Consider the following 5,000-nt stretch of genomic DNA (forward strand, 5'->3'; position numbering starts at 1 on the left):
CCCCCCTCCTTCCATCTTTCCCCCTCCCTTTCTTTTTCCCTTTCTCTCTCTTTTCCTTCCTTCCTTCCTTTCTCTTTCTTTCTTTTCCTTCCTTTTTTTCTGTTCTTCCTTTTTCTTTCTTTCTTTCTTTCCTTTTTCTCCCTTCCTTCTTTCTTTCCTTTTTTCTTTCTTCTCTTTCTCCCCCTCCCTCCCTCCCCTCCCTCTCTTCTGTTGCTCCTAAAGTTTGAACTCTGGGCCTGGGTGCTGTCCCTGAGCTCTTTCCCTCAAGGCTGGCGCTCTACCACGTGAACCACAGCGCCACTTCTGGTTTTCTGGTGGTTCCTGGGAGATCAGAGTCTCACGGACTTTCCTGCCTGGGCTGGCCTTGAACGGCGATCCTCCGATCTCAGCCTCCTGAGCGGCTGGGATGTCGCATTGGCAAATACATTTTTAATTTTGCGATGTTTCTCAAGGAAGGTGGACATCCCTTTTAGCGCAGAAGCACGGTTAGCGCGTAAACGACTCCATCTTTTGCTCCCTTCCGGTGTGTTCCGTTGAGCATTAGAAGATCCGCAGTTCCCGAGGCAGTGGGAAAGCACACGCCTTAGTTTGAGAGGACTCGTTTTGAACGAATTCAACGTATTTTATCGCCTGCGTTTGTGCTGTGGGAGGCAGGGGGCGGGATGGTTAAGTCATCGTTGGATAACGTGTAGTTCTTCAGCCACAGCCCCACACAGACTCTTTATCTTCTTCTGTTACTTGAATATTACCTGCTGGGCATTGGTGAGCTTGGAATTTCAGCCAGGGAGAGCCCTCGAGGGGCGTAGAGCTGGATTCCTTTACTGGGAAGTTTAAACACTACGTACAGTACAGTTAAACATAATTAAATGGGCTTTATTCACGAGCGACCTCTAAACTTTCTACTCAACGTTGTCCTTTAATACTTTCCCTCCGATCTCCGCGTAGGCCGATAAACATGGATGTATTCATCCCCAGGAATCTGCAGCATTTTTTCTTTCCATAGCACCAGGACTTGAACTCAGGTACTTGTGTGTGTGTGTGTGTGTGTGTGTGTGTGTGTGTGTGTGTGTGTGGATTAAAGTGCCCAGGGCTGGCTTTGAACTCTTGATCCTCAAATCTCAGCCTCCTGAGTAGCAGGGATTACAGGTGTGAGCCACCGTGCCCAGACTTGTCCTTTTCAGTTTTGTCCATCTGCTGTCATTCACTCATGATCTCGCTGTACCCCATGAGTCTGTTCACCGAGACCTGAATGCACAAAAAAATACTTTGGTTGGAGAAGTTAACCGCTTCCAAACCACGGTGCTGGCCGTCGCTGGGTGACTCCCAAGACTCATTCCAAAGATCAAAGGAGAATCTGGGCATCTTCCACCCTTACATAATGGCGGTCTTTCCAAGGTGGGACCCAGCCTTGTGGTTCGTTCCCCGGCTTGACTGGAAGTTCTGGAAGGGAAGCCAGAACGAGGATGTTACGTCTGCAAATCCTAAATTCTACATTAGTCGGAAATTAAGTAAATCCTCTTGGGCCAAAGGGCCTGGGAGCCGTCCCCGGGTTCCAAATATATTTAAACGCCGAACATGGGAAGCGTAATAGTCTATGAAGCAGGAGAAAATGATTCAGAGAATAAAGCTCAAGACTCTACGCTCAGTTATTCCCCGCCTCCCTCCCTTCCACCTTCCATTTGCATCCAGGAAACAGTGTCACAGAAAAACAATCTGTGGTTCACCTCCCTCCCGCCCGGAGAAGCCCATTAAAGTCATCTTAAGCCAAGTCCTTTAAACCAGGCTGTCGGAGGCTGAAAAAAACCTCCAAGAGGAGCTCAGGGAAAGAGCTCAGGGACAGCACCCAGGCCGTGAGTTCAAGCCCCAGGACCGGCAAAACAAAACCCCTCGGACGGGGATTCCAGGTCCTATTTGAATGACTGGACCTTGAGAAGATCCTCCTCATCTTCAAACTGCTTCATCTCCCGAATGCCAGAGCTCCTCTGAGAATTTGTTTCTGTGCATATGAGAAATGGGAAAAAAAAAATGTATCGTGAGATTGCATTCGAGAAGCACTTGAAACCACTCTCTTCTATTTACTCGTTTCTTTGGTGGAGTAGGTCTTTAAAAAAAAAACAACTCTGTTCAAACATGTTATAGGAAGAGCCTTACTGTTTACTCATTTCCAGTTCTTGCTAAATACAGTACATTTAGATGTAATTGTGTGTGTGTGTGTGTGTGTTGGAACTGAGGTTTGAACTCTTGTTTGGCTTTTTCAGTCAAGGCTGGAGCTATACCATTTGAGCCACAGCTCTACTTCTGATTTTCTGAGTGGTTTATTGAAGATGAGAATCTCATAGACTTTCCTGCCCAGGCTGGCTTCGAACCGTGATCCTCAGATCTCAACCTCCTGAGTAGCTGGGATGACAGGCGTGAGCCACAGCACCCGGCTCTGCCACAACTTTTGATCATCTGTCCATCAGCCTGTCCATCCTTCTATCCATTATCAATCAATCAATCTACCTATCTATCTATCTATCTATCTATCTATCTATCTATCTATCTATCTATCTATCTATCTATCTTCTATCTTCGTTGAGAAGAGTTAGTCACTTTACCTAAACCAGGAACAGATGTGAAAGTTGTCAAGATTTCCCAGGATGAGCGGAATGCTTCGGCATTACTTCAAGGACCGGGGACCCTGGATCAGAATCACGGAGCGTGCGTGAGCCTCCCCTAACCCTCCAACTGAAACACTAAGTGACGAACTTCCTTTCGTGGTTTAGGAAAGAAAACGGAAGTTGTTCCTGTGTCTTCTTCACTCATTTGTGGTTTCTTGGAACCCACAGTGAAATCATTTCCCTCCACCCTCTTCCCGTTCCTGTTTTGAGAGGGACTCGGCCTCCATTTCTCTGTGTTTTCTTAGGAGAACAACGTTGAAGTTAGTCACCCATGATAGATGCAGTGAGCATTTCCGTTACTCACCATTTTGGGTTCTGCCCAGATAGCAGACCTGGCCTTTGCCCTTGGGTGTGATAGATCACCACCCAAAGATCCCATGAGGAGGCTGAGGTCTGAGGATCGCGGTTCAAGGCCAACCAGGCCCTTGAGACTCTCATCTCCCATGAACCACCAGAAAACCAGAAGTGGAGCTGTGGTTCACGTGGTAGAGCACCAGCCTTGAATCAAAGAGCTCAGGGACAGCACCCAGGCCCTGAGTTCAAGTCCTAAGACTAGCATGCACATATACACAACAACAACAAACGCAGAACCTTATTTGCTTCCCCTTTATGTCCTTTTGACTGTGCTGATTGAATTCATTCCGCTGTGTTTCCAATGTATCGTGTTGTGTTAGTGTGGGTCTCCTGTCACAGTGCATTAAGTCCGGTCGGAGTGAGGAGTAAAACTGTGCCAAACTCAATTTGCATCATTCGGATTCATTTAAAATGACGTAGCAATTAATCTCCACGCGTGTTAAAGAGCTGACTTCAGGGTACAGCTCTTCCTCCCCTGACTTTCCGAACCTCGTTATATTGACTCAAAGGCTTCGGCCATGTGAGTCTTGGTGTTGGGAAAGAGAATGTAGAGGTCACAAGTCTTCATAGTTGAAATCAGAAGCCACGTAGTACATTAGCAGTTGTAATAGATGGCAGATGCAAATGGTATTTCCTTGACCACTGGGAAAGAAGAAGACAAATTTGTACCTGTGATGTTTGTTTGTTTGTCTTGGAGAGCCATGGGGCTTGAACTCAGGACCTGGGCGCTGTCCCTGAGCTCTTTCACTCAAGGCTGGTGCTCTACCACTTGAGCCACGGCGCCACTTCTGGTTTTCTGGTGGTTCATCGGAGATCAGAGTCTCAGGGACTTTCCTGCCAGGCTGGCTTTGAACCCCGATCCTCAGATCTCAGCCTGGTGGGAATTTCTTCTTTCCACTCAATTTGACAATAAAGGGAAGGAGCGTCGATAATGTCCTGCCTTTGTGTTTACTGAGTGTGCAAGTTTTGAGAAGTTTGTGATGTCGTGTGAAGTCTTGGATGTCAGCCTTTCTTCCATCCTTCGCCAACATCATCTTGTGGCTGCGTTTCCTTCTCTCAGACGGAGGGCCATGTAGAAAAGCCAAAACAATTCTGACTGGGTAGGTCAAGATTTTCTCCAATTCCATGGCTTCTCGCAAGCAGGAGAAAGCCTGGAAAGCTCACGAGGTTCATTTCTATGCGGGTCACCTTGATTTGCACGGTCCTGAGTTTCTTCCTCTGAAAGCATTTTCTTCTTTAGGTCTTGGTTCATTCCTGTCTCTACTTTTGGTCTGTGATTAGTAATGAGAGAAATCTTTGGGCCAGGTGCCGTGGCTCACGCCTGTCATCCCAGCGACTCAGGAGGCTGAGCTCTGAGGATCACGGTTCAAAGCCAGCCTGGGCAGGAAAGTCCGTGAGACTCTGATCTCCAATGAATCACCAGAAAACCAGAAGTGGCGCTGTGGCTCAAGTGCTGGAGCTCTTGCCTTGAGCTGAAGAGCTCAGGACAGCGCCCAGGCCCTGAGTTCAAGCCCCAGGTTGTGAGTTCATCTCAACAGAGGTAGCTGAGCATGGTGTTGCATACCTGCCATCCAGGCTACTTGGAAAACCTAAACAGGAATACTAAGATCTAAGCCACCCTGGGCCAAGGGGAAGATCCTATTTCAAAAATAACTATAGAAAGAAACAAAGCAGAACCCAGCGGAGAGGAAGGACTGTGTAGCCAATGTGCAGTCCCGAGTTCCAACCCCAGGACCACCCCGAACAGAAGCGGAAAAGCCAAACACAAACCAACAAATCCCATCAATAGCAGAAAACATCTACCATCAGTTTAGCTATCCTGGATTATTACAAAAAATAAAGATCATTCTCCATCTCCCGACCCCCAGACACTCGGGGGGTTGAACAGGGCTACTTGTTTAATTTAAAAAAAAAATGGCATTTAAAAATCTCATTTCATTCATTCATTTATTCATTCACATCTCAGATTTTCTCTCAGGAAATGGT

This window comes from Dipodomys ordii, unplaced genomic scaffold (genome assembly GCF_000151885.1).
Source record: "Dipodomys ordii isolate 6190 unplaced genomic scaffold, Dord_2.0 Scaffold81, whole genome shotgun sequence".
NCBI lineage: Eukaryota > Metazoa > Chordata > Mammalia > Rodentia > Heteromyidae > Dipodomys > Dipodomys ordii.